The sequence below is a fragment of the Suncus etruscus genome, chromosome 14 (genome assembly GCF_024139225.1).
Source record: "Suncus etruscus isolate mSunEtr1 chromosome 14, mSunEtr1.pri.cur, whole genome shotgun sequence".
In the NCBI taxonomy this organism is placed as follows: Eukaryota; Metazoa; Chordata; class Mammalia; order Eulipotyphla; family Soricidae; genus Suncus; species Suncus etruscus.
The window spans coordinates 40512747-40528910 of record NC_064861.1 but is presented as its reverse complement, the minus strand read 5'-3'; the positions used below and the strand labels follow the sequence as shown (position 1 = coordinate 40528910).

General features: G+C 41.0%; 1 non-coding gene across 1 annotated transcript; it reads left to right on the top strand.

Moving 5' to 3' along the window:
- The first annotated feature begins 2937 nt into the window (after window positions 1–2937).
- LOC126029198 (U6 spliceosomal RNA) lies at window positions 2938–3043 on the top strand. Its single transcript, XR_007502846.1, has one exon. It is a non-coding gene; the product is annotated as a U6 spliceosomal RNA (small nuclear RNA).
- The last annotated feature ends 13121 nt before the right edge of the window (window positions 3044–16164 follow it).

Genomic DNA, 16164 nt, shown 5'->3' with positions numbered 1-16164 from the left:
TTGTTATTGTGCCTAAACACACCAACAACCAATAACTTTTTAAACAATATTTCTTTAAGTAAATTTTAAAATATTAAAAAGAATATTAAAAATTTTAAAGAAATATCTGAAAAGAATACTGTAAATAAAATAAGAACTTTAACTTAATTAATCTATTTGGTCATAGGAGATAAAATCACAAAAAATATAGAAAAATGGAGCTGGTGAGGTGGCGCTAGAGGTAAGGTGTCTGCCTTGCAAGTGCTAGCCAAGGAAGGACAGCAGTTCGATCCCCCGGTGTTCCATATGGTCCCCCCAAGCCAGGGGCAATTTCTGAGTGCTTAGCCAGGAGTAACCCTTGAGCATCAAACGAGTGTGGTCCAAAATAAAATATATAGAAAAGTTTATTGGAAAGTAGAAGTGAGGGAAAGTATAGGACTAAGTTAAATATGGCTCATTTTAAAGGGAAAACTGGGTCTTTGTGTTAACTTGTCAAGTGGCAAGAAAATTCTTGTGAAATAAAGTATTTTCAGAGCAGTCTGTCTAGTTTAGCCCTTTTGGGTTATCTAGCTGACCATTTGACTTAGGTATTGCCCATTTATTATCTCGGTAAGCCTAAGCTCTGGAGAAAATTTAGGATTTTGGCAAATTGTTCTAAGTTCCCTTCCTAGGGTAGAGAACTCAAGGTTTTGTAGGAATGTTCAAAGTGTGTCACAGGAACAGATAAAATGGAGCTTCTCACAGCAACTGGCAAAGGGAAACATTGTACCTCTTTCAAAGGTACAATGGTACTGAGTCTCTCCTCATTTTGAATACACCTCACAAGGAACCAGGACATGATCACATTTATTTTCTCAGTTTTCCACTGAAATCAAGTTTAACTGGGTTATCTGACAACCTAATACCAAGTCTCTATAATCATTACTAACAATGAAGGTTGAAAGTGCACAATGCCTCTATTTTAGACATGAGAACTGAGGAAAAAAAAAAAAAAAAAAGCTTATAGCCTCTCTGAAGTCTATTTAAAAGATGAGATAAAATTCCTCTACCACTTTTACCGTTTCTCAATGTTCAGAATGTTCGAAAGGAAGGGGCTTTCTTCCAGTTTGTATTTGTGAGTATTTGATATGTCAGGGCTGATCTGAATGCACTTAAATCACTATACTGTGTTGTTTCTTTGCCTAATAAGCAAGACCTGTCTGCTGTTCTCTGGTAGTTTTCCCTCCCTCCTCTCCGTCTCCTTGTTTCCCAGTATTTCCAAGCACCCTCTGAGTGGGTGGCCTTGCAGAAAGAGTTGGGACACACACTAAGAAGGCTCTGATCTTGCTCTCATGGGGCTTTCAGAAAAATAGCCTTCTATAAGACACAGGAGAATTTGTGTAGAGTTTTTCCTCCTCTTTACCTTGGTTAGGAAAAAGGAATAAAATGTTTTCTATGCAAGAGCAAAACCATTCTCGTGCCAGTCTGCCCTCTGGTGGCCAGAGGTGGTAATTGGCTGTGTTTACTTCTATATTTCCAGAGCCCTCCTAGCAGCCAGCTCAGTACCTCCTCCAGGGTCAAGGTCCACTTCCTCCTGGAACGTTGGGGTCTAGCCCAAATAAAGCTGGAGATGAGGGAAAAGGAAAGAGTGTACTTCTACATTTATCAAACTTGTAACAACATCACTAATGGCCACTAACCATGAGCTTCTGGAGGAGTCTGACACAGTCTCTCTTCCTGGGGGATGTTTATAGAGTTTTAAAGATAAAGGAAAGACATCACAGGAGGGTCTGAGGGGTGAGACAAAGGGGCCTCCCGGAAGCTGGGCTTTAGGTTGTCAGTGGTATATGAGAGGACCAGTTCAAATTTAATTTAGATAAATTTCATTATTTATTTAAAAAACACATTAGTATGACCTATATATTACAAAGTACATTCTTAAATTATAAACGGTTTTATCCCTTTATCTTAAATATAAGTTTAAATGACATCCTGTATTTTATTTTCTCTATCAGGCAATCCTACAGTGTTGAGATTTGAGTAAGTTAAGATTAGGGTGAGGGCAGCAAGACTCAGAAATGCTGGAGAATATCAGAGTATAACAGAGACCAGGTCAAAATAAAAAAATATCTGGTTGGGGCCAAAGAGATAGCAGGGAGGAGAGCGTTTGCCTTGCATGCAGAAGGACAATGGTTTGAATCCCAGCATCCATATGGTCCCCCGAGTCTGCCAGGAGAGATTTCTGAATGCAGAGCCAGGAGTAACCCTGAGCACAGCCGGGTGTGACCCAAAAAAAAAAAAAAAACAAATAAAAAAAATCTGGTATTTGCATTCGTTTAATGAAGGTGAGGTAGAGGGGCTAGAGCAGTGGTCCTCAAACTATGGCCCACGGGCCATATATTGTATTTGTATCTGTTTTGTTTCTTCATTGCAAAATAAGATCTATGCAGTGTGCATAAGAATTTGTTCATAAGTTTTGTTTTTACTATAGTCAGACCCTCCAATGGTCTGAGGGACAGTGAACTGGCCCCCTGTTTAAAAAGTCTGAGGACCCCTGGAGTGAAATAGCAGAGAATTGGGCTTTTGCCATATGCATGGCTGACCCCCGAGAGAACCTGAGTTGGATCCCCGGCATTCAATATGGTCCCCAGAGCCTGCCAGGAGCAATTTCTGAGCACAGAGCTAGGGATATCTCCTGAGCACTGCCAGGTGTGGCCAAAAAAATAAATAAATAAAACAAAGAAACAAACAAATAAAAAGAAGCTTACCTCTCCTCAAGGCTGTTCACTATAAGAGTTATTTCCTCCGGACACCAAAACCTACTAAACCCTTAAGGGAATATATTGGATCTCCTGTATTTCTCTTCAATGTACTTAGTAAGCATCAACAAGTAGTGTGAAGTGGATAGACTTAAACAGGAAACGTCAGGTTAAAAATACCATATTTTTTGGTGTATAAGAATACCCCCTACTTTTCCTGTTAAAATATAGGGTTTGGTGCTCACTTCAGTGGAATGATACAGAGAAGATTAGCATGGCCCCTGCGCAAGGATGACATGCAAATTCATGAAGCGTTCCATATTTTAAAAATATATTTAAATATATATTTGTTTTTTTTTTGTTGTTGTTGTTGTTGTTTTTTGTTTTTGGGCCACACCCTGTGACGCTCAGGGGTTACTCCTGGCTATGCGCTCAGAAGTTGCTCCTGGCTTCTTGGGGGACCATATGGGACGCTGGGGGATCGAACCGCGGTCCGTCCTAGGCTAGCACAGGCAAGGCAGGCACCTTACCTCCAGCGCCACCGCCCGGCCCCGACTCTTATTTTTTGTTGTTTTTTTTTTGTTTTTTTTTTTTTGTTTGTAAATATATATTATATATATATTGAATCTCCTTTGGGGGATGGCCCTGGATGGCCAGGCTAGGGTGGGGGGCTTGTTGGCAGATGGATTAAAGCATTAAACTTTAAAAAATATATATAGGGTTGGGGCTATATTCACTGTATAAGACTATCTCTCTTTTAACTCACACCAAATGGAAATTAAAAAGTAAGAGAAAAAGAGTAGAATCCCCAAAGGTTAACAGTATATGTTTAATAAAGCTAGACTTTGGAGTGCCAACAATCATTTTACATTTGTCATTTGTAGTGAGTAACTGTGATTATTTTAATTGTAATCTACATTGAGAGCAGGGAGAGGGCGCTCCTCCAAGAGCAGCTGGCTGGAGTGCAGTGATTAATAGGACATCTAGAGGGAGACAGAGCGCCAAAAAGCCACATACCTGGTGGCTGGATGAGATGCTGTGCTCAGTAACTCATCTCTTCTGTGTGCCCTGAAAGATTAATCAGGACAAGCAGAGGACTGAGTAATGACGCCTAGCAGCTGCCTGGGATGTGGCAGTAAGAAGGGGGCGGATCACTTTTCCCTGAAACTGGAGTAAGTTTCAGCATGCCGTATACTGGCTTATAAGACAACCCCCTGACTTTTAAAAACTTTTTCATGGCTTAAAAAGTTGTCTTATATGCCAGAAAATACAGTCGCTCAAAAAGGCACAGCACATATTTAGTAGTTATGATGCCCTAACTTCCAGTCTCAGCAATGTTTCTTTTATTTGTTTGAGAAACACTCCTATAAGTACTCTAGGAAACATGGGATGCTAGGAATCAAACCCAGGTCTGCCACATGCAAGCAAGTGCCCTACCCATTGTGCTATTACTCCACCCCACTCCCAGCACTACCTTACATATTATCCCAGCACCACTAAATGTGACCCTAGTGGTTTCCAGCACCCAGTAGACACCAAGCAATATCCAGTCTAGCACCAAACAATAAAAGCCCAGGGACTTCAGAGCCCCTGAATACCACAGGGGAGGTCTGTAATAAAAAAAAAAAAAAAGACAAAACTCATATAGTGTTTGCCCGTATTCTGTGTTAGCTACTTCCTCTTCTGTAAAAAGGGAACAATGAGTAGCCTACCACATACTTGATTAATACATAATAAGTGATTAGTTGTACAGATACATAATCTACTACGTGATCAAATTGAGCTCTAACATTAGTAGATATTTCTTCAACACTGTTTCTTGATTTTTCTCCTGGAATGGCACTCTAGTCAGGTTCTCTCCCACATATGTTAGCTTTGACAGAACCTGAAAGTAATAGAGAACATTTGGTAGAGACTTTCTTCACTTTCTGGCTGAGGATAAACTATGTAATATCACATTATCTCAGTGTAACAATCTCTGGGGCCCCATATTTCCATGACTATGAATGTGAGTCTATGTTTCTAGTAATATTCCAACACATTTATAATGATTTGTGGTAATTACACTGGACAATAGTTTGATGGATATTAGAACTTTTTATTTGGTTGATAAAACATCTGAAGCCTAAAACTATGTTAGATAATCAGCATCAGCTCTACTATGAAACCTCTTATCTTTGGAACCAATTTAGAATGTCATTTTTGATACCACAGATAATTTGTCCTTGAATTCCAAGACCTGGGTATGTGTTTTCTATGCAGATAATGGGAGAGGAGTCAGAAGCAGAGTCTTCCTGGGAGTGGGCAGCAGTCACCCCTGTCTGGACTTCCAGGGTATGCCAGACCCACCTGCCACAACTTTTCATGGCCTGGGCTGTCACAAACCAATACCAACACAAACCAGTCTTGTTTGGCTGGTTATTGTTCCAAACCTGCTGCTCAATATTTGAAACCATGGAGTGAAATAGCCAAGAAATGATAATGAATAATTTTTTTCAAACTGACAGCCACAAAAAAGACAACTAGTTCAAAGGCTAAGAAAAACAACAGGTCAGATGTTTAGTTTTTCAGAATAACAAAACATCCATCTTCATTTCCTCCTACTTTTCATTCTAAAGTTTTAGAACTCTGTACTAAATCTTTTGAATCTCTGAATCTTTTTCAGAATTCTAACTGTCCATACCAAAACCTCAGAGATGGTTTGATTTTATAAATGCATTAGGTAAACACAAAATAAATAGAAAGATTCTTCCCAGAAAGACAATGAAGAACAAAACCAACCATGGTTTGAGTTAACAGTATCTCCACAATCTCCAGGTTCCCTGGAAAGATTTCTTTCTCTCTGAAATACAGAACTTCCAAGTGCCATATGATTGTTCTTCTTTCAAATGACCATCATTTGAAAGAGAAGAAACAATAAGGAAACAATTACTGAGCCAAGGAGCCCAGGGCTGCTGGGTCTGGCAGATCATGCTCATTTATCTTTCTCTGTTTGGAAACTAAAATTGTCTTTAATGATTAGGAATAAAGTGGCTTCCAGAAGGCTCTATAAACACTAATGGAGCATAGGCACCTTTTCTTAAATAGACATTGAAATATGTAAGAACATTCACATCATCTGGATGCAAGCTTACTATTTTTTGGATATCTTAACTGCCCATATCAATGATATTCCCTAAAATGCCAGTTATTTTATCGTCTCCAATTGTGGAAACAGTCATTATTTTTTTTTTTTTTTTGGAGGTCACACCTGGCAGCACTCAGGGGTTGCTCCTTGCTCTGCACTCAGAAATTGCTCCTGGAAGGCTTGGGGGACCATATGGGATGCTGGGATTCAAACCACAGTCCTTCTGCATGCAAGGCAAAAGCCCTACCTCTGTGCTATCTCTCTGGCCCCCAACAGTCATTATTTTATTTTATTTTTTTTGTTTTGTTTTTGGTTTTTGGGCCACACCCGGCGGTGCTCAGGGGTTACTCCTGGCTGTCTGCTCAGAAATAGCTCCTGGCAGGCACGGGGGACCATATGGGACACCGGGATTCGAACCAACCACCTTTGGTTCTGGATCGGCTGCTTGCAAGGCAAACACCGCTGTGCTATCTCTCCAGGCCCATTTTAATATTCACTGGTAAACCTAGGGTTTTAGTGGCAGAGAAAAGTCATGAACCAGAAAGTGGAGATAAGGACAAAAAACTATTTCAGTGTTTGATCAAGCAATTTTAGAACTTCTCCCTCCCCCTCTAATTGCCTGATATTCCTCTGGGGAGTATGCATGGGGAAGTGGTGAAAGGTCAGCCTAAAAGAGTGGTTTTTAATATCTTCTTCATCACCTGGGATGGCTGATGGCAGAGTTCCTCATGAGAGAGTATACAAACTTATCAGTCTTGGGTGTCTATTGACTCCTGAATCTCTAGGAAAAAGGGCTGTAAGAACCAAACCTTCTCAGTGCTGGTGTGTTACTTGGTTCAGCTTGTGGACAATGACCACCAGGAATTTCAGAGTCCTCTGTCATCCTTCCTGGGTACTTTCACTACATTCACAGCAAGACATGTCCTCAGAGCACAAAAACCCAAACTCCAACTCCCTCCACACAAATATTAAGAAAAGATATTATCATAATAGTACCCAGAGACAATAGAGACAAGAGCTAGGTGGAGCAGTTCATGGTACAAATAGCAAGGGAGTGCTGTAGGGCAGAGAATTGACCACCATGGCAATGATAGTTGAAGGGGCCAGAGGGGTGGCGCGGCAGTAGGGCCTTGCATGTGGTTGACCTAAGACTGACCAGGGTTTGATCCCCGGTGTCCCCCAAGGCAGGAGTAATTTCTGAGCACAGAGCCAGGAGTAACCCCTGAGCATCACCGGGTGGGGCCCAAACAAACAAACAAAAAAAATGATAGTTGAAAATGATCATTCTGAATAAGAAGTGGGTGCTGAAAGAAGATAAAGAGATAAGCATGATAACCCTTCAGTAACAATATTGCAAACCACAGTATCTAAAAGGAGAAAAATTGAGAAGGGGAAAGGAGGAGGAGGAGGAGGAGGAGGAGGAGGAGGAGGAGGAAGAAGAAGAAGGAAGAAGAAGAAGAAGAAGAAGAAGAAGAAGAAGAAGAAGAAGAAGGAGGAGGAGGAGGAGGAGGAGGAGGAGGAGGAGGAGGAGGAGGAGGAGGAGGAGGAGGAGGAGGAGGAGGAGGAGGAGGAGGAGGAGGAGGAGGAGGAGGAAGAAGAAGAGGAGGAGGAGGTCAGGGGACATGTTACCTTTCCCCTAATTCCATATGCTAATCTCACCTGGATGATCAGACCCATACACACACCTGGGATGTGGGAGGGGAGAGCAGAGGCAGGAGCAGGAAAGAGGCTGTTTAGCTTAGAAGCCATGTGGGAAATGCACATGGTGGTTAGGACCTTGTAATAAAGCTGGATTTCTCCTGAAGCTTCAATGACTGCCTGAAATCATTTCTCCACCGTTACCCTGCAATCTTCAGACCCTCCAGGCTGTAGAGGCTGCAGGAGCGAAGCTTCGAGCTGCCTCACCATCCCCACACCAACTCTAGGACTCATTAATTTATATTTAAACAACAGAGACAGGGTGGGAGTGGGACAGAGGGGAAACTGGGAACATTGGTGGCAGGAAATGTGCACTGGTGAGGAGTATTGTACATTGTATGATTGAAATTCAATCAGGAACAACTTTGTAACTATGACTGGAAGCACCAGAAAGCTGGAACTTAGCAGGAACACATCTTGACCAGTAACTAATAGGTCCTTTATGCCTCCAAAATGTGTTGTTTATTCCATTTCCCAAATTTCCCATGTTTTCTACAGTTACCTAAAGGCATAAGTATTTTCATAACTAACATGTATCATTATGATGGAAATCAAGTGAGCCTTAATGGTATTCAAGGACTATAAGCATGTGGTGTGATTATTAACCAGGCTAAGGGACGAATGAATCTCAATGATGAGTTAGAAGCCCCAAGGCTTAAGTTACCTTGCTCAACTGGCTTTATCCATTTACTATTGGTCATTGAGTGTTTGCACATTTTATCAGATTCAACAGAGGTTTTCAGAATTAAAAAGGATTTTACTGCATAAAAATCAAAATTACTATAGAAATGACCCCTAGAGTGGTGAGTGCAGTTAGAGAAATAACTATACTAACAACTATCATGATAAAGGTAGTGAGAGTAGTCTGCCGATCTCAAATACAGATAAGAATTCTTTTTTTTTTGGGGGGGGGGGTCACACCCGGCAGCACTCAGGGGTTAATACTAGCTCTCAACTCAGAAATTGCTCCTGGCAGGCTCCGGGAACCATATGGGATGCCAGGACTCGAGCCACCATCCTTCTGCATGCAAAGCAAACGCCTTACCTCCATGCTATCTCTCCAGCCCATGAAGGAAGATGGAAGAGAATGGCATATATATATATGGACTCTCCATGCCTCCAAAATTTAATATACATTCTTCTCCAATGCACATGGGCCATTCTCCAAGATAGGCCACATGCTGGTCCATAAAACAGACCTCCATAAAATCAAGAGGATAAAAATGATAAGAACTAACTTCTGGGACCAGACCGAAGCACAGTGGTAGGGCATTTGTCTTGCACATAGATGACCTGGGATGGACCTAGGTTCAATCCTCAGCATTCCATGTTGTCCCCTCAGCCTGCCAAGGGCAATTTCTGAGCACAGAGTCAGGAGTAACTTCTGAGCACCGCTGTTATGGTCCAAAAACCAAAAACTTTAAGTTAAATTAAAAAAAATTAAAAACTAACTTTTCAGATCATCATTCACTGAAATTAGAGATAAATCACAAACACAGAGAAAAAACTTTAACACCTGGAAATTATACAACTTACTACTGAACAACCAGTGTGTCAGAGACAAAATCAAAGAGTAATTCAAAAGATTCCTTGGGGCCAGAGAGATAGCAGAGTGGTAGGGTATTTGCCTTACATGCAGCCAATCTAGGACAGATGATTCAAATCCCGGCATCCCATATGGTCCCCCGTGCCTGCCAGGAGCGATTTCTGAACACAGAGCCAGGAGTAACTCCTGAGTGCCACCGGATGTGATCCAAAAAAATAAAATTAAAAGACTCCTTGAAACAAATGAGAATGAAGACACAAATTATCAAAATTTGTGAGATACAACAGATGTGATATTAAGAAGAAATTTTATAGCTTTATAAATATTCATCAGGAAGGAAGAAGGGGTATACAGAAATAAGTTAATTGCACAGCTTATAAATTTGGAAAATTTTATACAAACAGCATGGTATTGGAATAAAGACAGACCCTCAGATCAGTGGAATAGGCTTGAGTACTCAGAGAAGGTTCCTCAGACATATAACCACCTAGTTTTTGATAAAGGAGCAAGAAATTCTAAATGGAGCAAGGAAAGCCTATTCAACAAGTGGTGTTGGCACAACTGGTTAGCCACTTGCAAAAAAGCGAACTCAGACCCCCAGCTAACATCATGTACAAAGGTAAAATTCAAATGGATTAAAGACCTTGATATCAGAGCTGAAACTATAAGGTATATAGAATAACATGTAGGTGAAACACTCCAGGACATTGAGGCTAAAGCCATCTTTAAGGAGGAGACAGAACTTTCCAAACAAGTGGAAGCAGAGATAAACAGATGGGACTATATTAAGCTGAGAAGCTTCTGCATCTCAAAGGAAATAGTGCCCAGAATACAAAGGCCACCCACTGGGTGGGAGAAATTATTCACCCAATATTCATCAGACAAAGGACTAATATCCAAAATTTACAAGGTACTATACAAGAAAAAAACAATGAACCCCATCAAAAAATGGGGAGAAAAAATGAACAGACACTTTGAAAAAGAAGAAAGGCAAATGGCCAAAAGGCACATGAAAAGATGCTCAACATCACTAATCGTCAGGGAGATGCAAATCAAAACTACTATGAGGTACCACCTCACGCCACTGAGATTGGCACACGTCACAAAAACGAAAAACAAGCAGTGCTGGTGGGGATGTGGAGAGAAAGGAACTCTTTTTCACTGCTGGTGGGAATGCCATCTAGTACAACCTTTATGGAAAGCAATATGGAGATTCCTTCACAAACTGGAAATTGAGCTTCCATACGATCCAGCTATACCACTCCTAGGAATATATGCAAGGAACACAAAAATACAATACAAAAATCCCTTCCTTACACCTATATTCATTGTAGCACTATTTACAATAGCCAGTCTCTGGAAACAACCAAGATGCCCTTCAACAGATGAGTGGCTAAAGAAACTGTGGTACATATACACAATGGAATACTATGCAGCTGTCAGGAGAGATGAAGTTATGAAATTTTCCTATACATGGATGTACATGGAATCTATTATGCTGAGTGAAGTAAGTCAGCAGGAGAGAGAAAGACGCAGAATGGTTTCACTCATCTATGGGTTTTAAGAAAAATGAAAGACATTTTTCACAGTATCTCAGAGACAAGAGAGATGAGGGCTGGTAGGTGCAGCTCATGACATGAAGCTCATCACATAAAGTGATGAGTGCAGTTGGAGAGATGACTACACTGAAAATTATCATAACAATGTGAATGAATGAGGGAAGTAGAAAGCCTATTTCGAGTACAGGTGTGGGGGGTGGGGAGGAGGGAGATCTGGGAAACTGGAGGTGGGAATGTTGCACTGGTGAAGATGGGTGTTCTTTACATGACTGTAATCATACAACTATAATCATATTTGTAATCATGGTGTTTAAATAAAGATAATTATAAAAAATATTTGGAAAAAGAACAACAAAATGAACCAAATATAGGCTAACAGAAGATATAATAAATTTTAGAAAATAAATTAATGAACTGGAAAACAAAACAATCCAAAAGATCAATGAAAGAGTTGGTTCTTTAAAAAAAATAAACAAAATTGACAAACCATTAGCAAACTCATAAAGGAAGAATTTGAGGAGAGGGGCCGGGCGGTGGCGCTGGAGGTAAGGTGCCTGCCTTGCCTGCGCTAGCCTAGGACGGACCGCGGTTCGATCCCCCGGCATCCCATATGGTCCCCCAAGAAGCCAGGAGCAACTTCTGAGCGCATAGCCAGGAGTAACCCCTGAGCGTCACAGGGTGTGGCCCAAAAAAAAAAACCAAAAAAAAAAAAAAAAAAAGAATTTGAGGAGAGAGAGGGGGGGGGGGGAGGGAGGGAGGGAGAGAGAGAGAAACTTTTTGTGAGCAAAACCTAATAAACTGAATTAGAAATAAAAAGGTAGGGGGCCATAGAGATAGCACAGTGGTAGGGCATTTGCCTTGCATGCAGCCTATCCAAGACAGACCCTGTTCAAATCTTGGCATCCTATATGGTCCTCCATGCCTGCCAGGAGCAATTTCTGAGCACAGAACCGGAAGTAGCCCCTAGCACTGCTGAGTGTGATCCAAAACCAAAAAAGAAAAAAAGGGGGGGGGGGAGAGATTACTACATACACTACATAAAATCAAAAGTTAATCAGAGATTATTTTTAGAAATTCAATGCTAAAATACCTGAGAACCTGGAAAAACTGAATAAATTCTTGGACTCCTATACTTCCCAAGGTTAAACCAAGATGATCTGACATATCAAAATAGACTTACCGCTATTGAGGAAATCAAACTGGTAATCAAAAGGTTTCCCAACAACAAAAGACCAGGATCAGATAGATTCATTAGCAAATTCTTTAGAACCTTTAGAGAGGACCTATTGCCAACCCATTTCAGGCTCTTAAAGGAAAATGAAGAAAGAGAAATACTCACAAATAGTTTTTTAGAAGCTAACATCATCCTGATATGAAAAGCAGACAGAGATGTCACACAAAAAAGGAAACTAAAGGCCAATATCCTTGATGTGAATATCCTCAACAAAATTCTTTTTTTTGTTTTGTTTTGTTTTGTTTTGGGGCCATACCCAGCGATGCTCAGGGGTTACTCCTGGCTGTCTGCTCAGAAATAGCTCCTGGCAGGCACGGGGGACCATATGGGACACCGGGATTCGAACCAACCACCTTAGGTCCTGGATCGGCTGCTTGCAAGGCAAACATTGCTGTGCTATCTCTCTGGGCCCCCACCTCAACAAAATTCTAGCAAACAGGATCAACATCTCATCAAGAAAGTTATACACCATGACAAAGTATGGTCATCCTAAAGATGCAAGGATGGTTAAACATACACCAGTTAATGTAATATCAACAAAACAAAAAATAAAAAATTTATAATTATATCAATAGACCATATCAATAATAATGTCCAACATCTATTTATGATTAAAAACAACTCTTGACAAGATTGGAATGAAAGGAACTTTTCTCAATATAGTCAAGGCCATTTACCTCAAGTCTATGGAGAATTTTATATTCAATGGAGGGAAACTGAAAGCCTTTTCTCTAAAATCTGGCATAAAACAAGGCTGCGCCCTCTCACCACTCCTATACAACATAGTACTGGGAATACTTGCCATAGCAATTAGGCAAGAAAAAGATATCAAGGGTATCCAGATAAGAAAGAAGAAATCAAGCTCTCATTTTTCAGAGATCACATGATACTATATTTAGAAATTTCTAATGACTCTACCAAAAAGCTTCTAGAAACAATAAATTTGTTTGTTTTTTGTTTTTTGTTTTTGGGCCACACCCGGAGTTGCTCAGGGGTTACTCCTGGCTGTCTGCTCAGAATAGCTCCTGGCAGGCATGGGGGACCATATGGGACACTGGGATTCGAACCAACCACCTTTGGTCCTGGATCGGCTGCTTGCAAGGCAAACACAGCTGTGCTATCTCTCTGGGCCCAATAGATTTGTATAACAATAAGACAGGCTACAAAATTAACAGTCAAAATTTAATGGCCTTCTTATATACAAATAATGATAAAGAAGAACTAGGCATTAAAAAATAGGGGCCAGGCGGTGGCACTAGAGGTAAGGTGCCTGCCTTGCCTGTGCTAGCCTGGACGTACCACGGTTCGATCCCCCGGCGTCCCATATGGTCCCCCAAGCCAGGAGCAACTTCTGAGCGCATAGCCAGGAGTAACCCCTGAGCGCCAACGGGTGTGGCCCAAAAACCAAAAAAAAAAAAAAATCTCATTCACAATTGTACCACAGAAACTCAAATAGCTTGGTTTCAACTAAACTAATGAGGTGAAAGACCTATACAAAGAAAACTAAAAAACACTGTTTCGAGAAATAAAAGAGGACACAAGGAAATGAAGGCATATACATTGATCATGGATTGGCAGGATCAACATCATTAAAATGGCAATACTCCCATAAGCATTGTACAGATTTAATTATCTAAGGATATTCATGACATTCTTCAAAAAAGTAAACCAAGGGCCTGGAGAGATAGCACAGCGGTGTTTGCCTTGCAAGCAGCCGATCCAGGACTTAAGGTGGTTGGTTCGAATCCCGGTGTCCCATATGGTCCCCCATGCCTGCCAGGAGCTATTTTTGAGCAGACAGACAGGAGTAACCCCTGAGCACCGCCGGGTGTGGCCCAAAAAACAAACAAACAAAAAAAAAGTAAACCAAAACTCCTAAATTTCATTTGGAATAGCAAATGCCCAAAAATTTCTAAATCAGCCCTTGGGAAAAATAAGATAGAGGGATCACTTTTCCCAAATTTCAATTGTATTACAAAGCAATAGTCATCAAACAGCATGGTATTGAAATAAAGACAGACTCTCAAATCAATGGAATAGACTTGAAATGTCAGAGAATGTCCCTCAGACAGTCAATTAATATTTGATAAAGGGGCAAAAAACACACAATGAAAGCCTCTTCAACAAGTAAGTGGTGGGATAACTGGTCAACTGCATGAAAAAATTGAACTCAGAGCTCTATCTCACACCATGCACAAAAGTCAAATAAAAATGGATTATAGACCTTGATATCAGACTTGAAATTATAAGGTATATAGAAGAAAATGTTTGCAGAACATCCCATGATACTGAAACTAAAGGCATCTTCACAAAGAAAATATCAAACAAGTGGAAGCAGAGATAAACAAATGAGATAAACAATAAACTGAGAAGTTTCTGCACCTCAAAGGAAATAGTGGCTGGGATACAAAGGCAATCCACGGAATTGGAGAAACTACTCATCCAAATCTATCATAAGGAGCTAATATCCAAGATATACAGGAACTAAGAGAACTTAACCAAAAAAAAAAAAATCTAACCCCGTCCAAAAATGAGAAGAAGTGAACAGACATTGTTGTGTATGTAAACATTTTATGGGATTATTATGTTACTGACCCTACCCTGATCGGTAATTGTGCCCTACCCTAGAGTGTGACCTGGCATTCTGCCCCCACCCTAGAGTGGTACCTGATTCTGCTTCCACCATTGGGTGGTATCTGATCCCACCATTGGGTGGTACCTGATTCTGGGGGATAAAAACAAGGGTCTGTGGAAGGCGAGGAGCTTTTTGGCTGGAACTGATGCTGAGGCTTTGGGCTTCAGTCTTGTCCACCGAATAAAGCTAATATTTCCACAAGCCTGACTGTCTGCGAGCTGTCTACCCGCTGCTTCGCCTCAGAACTGCTGGCTGAACAGGGTGGCAGACGCATGCTCTGAGCTGGAGGAGAAATACATCATCCTCCATCCCTCCATCAGTCAACCTCTTCAGGGGCTGACTTGCAACAGACATTTCCTCAAAGAAGAAATGCAAATGGCCACAAGGCACATGAAAAAATGTTCCACATCACTAATCATCTGGAAGATAAAATCAAAACAATGAGGTTTCATCTCATGCCTCAGGGACTGTCTCACATAACAAAGAACAAGAACAACCATTGATAACAGGGATTCAGGGAGAATGGAACTCTCATTCACTGTTGATGGTAATGCTGTCTAGTACAGACTTTCTGGAAAACCATATAGAGATTCCTAAAAAGCTGGAAATTGAGCTCCCATGTGATCCAACAATACCACCCCTAGGGATATATCCTAGGAATACAAAAACACAACACAAAAAGGCCTTCTGCACGCCTATATTTATTGTAGTGTTTTTACAATAGCCAGAATCTGGAAACAACCCAGGTGCCCAACAACAAATGAGTGACTAAAGAAACTATGGTACATTTATACAGTAGAATACTAATCAGCTATTAAGAAAAATGAAGCAATAAAATTTGCTTATACATGAATGGAAATGGAGATAGATGGACATATTATGCTGAGTGAAATCAGTCAGAGGGAGAGGGATAGACATAAAATACTCTCACTCATCTGTTGGATATAAAAAAAATAAAGGGCCGGAGAGGTGGTGCTAGAGGTAAGGTGTGTGCCTTGCAAGCGCTAGCCAAGGAAGGAACGCGATTCAATCCCCTGGCGTCCCATATGGTCCCTCCAAGTCAGGGGCGATTTCTGAGCGCTTAGCTAGGAGTAACCCCTGAGCATCAAATGGGTGTGCCCCCCCAAAATAAAGAAAAGATACTTTGGCAATACTATCCAGAGGCAATAGAACTGTATGCCTGGAGGACCAGCTCATGACATGAAGTTTGCCATAAAGAGTGGTCAGTGGAGCTAGAGTTCTAATCACAATGACAACTACCATAATGATGATAGTGAAGGAGAAAGGCAGAATTCCTGTCTGAGGGGCCAGAGATAGCATGGAGGTAGGGCATTTGCCTTACAAGCAGAAGGACGGTAGTTCGAGTCCCAGCATACCATATGGTTCCCCAAGCCTGCCAAGAGCGATTTCTGAGTGTGGAGCCAGGAGGAACCCCTGAGCGCTGCTGGGTGTGACCCAAAAAACAAAACAAAAAAAAAAAAAAAAAAAAAAGAATTCCTGTCTGAGAAGCATGCAGGGGGTTGGGATGGGATGGGAAAAGACCACACTGGTAAAGGGTGGTGTACATTTTATGACTGAAGCCTAAGTATGAAATTTTTGTAAACAATGATTAAATAAGATATTTAAAAAGAGAGAGATAACAGTCCAT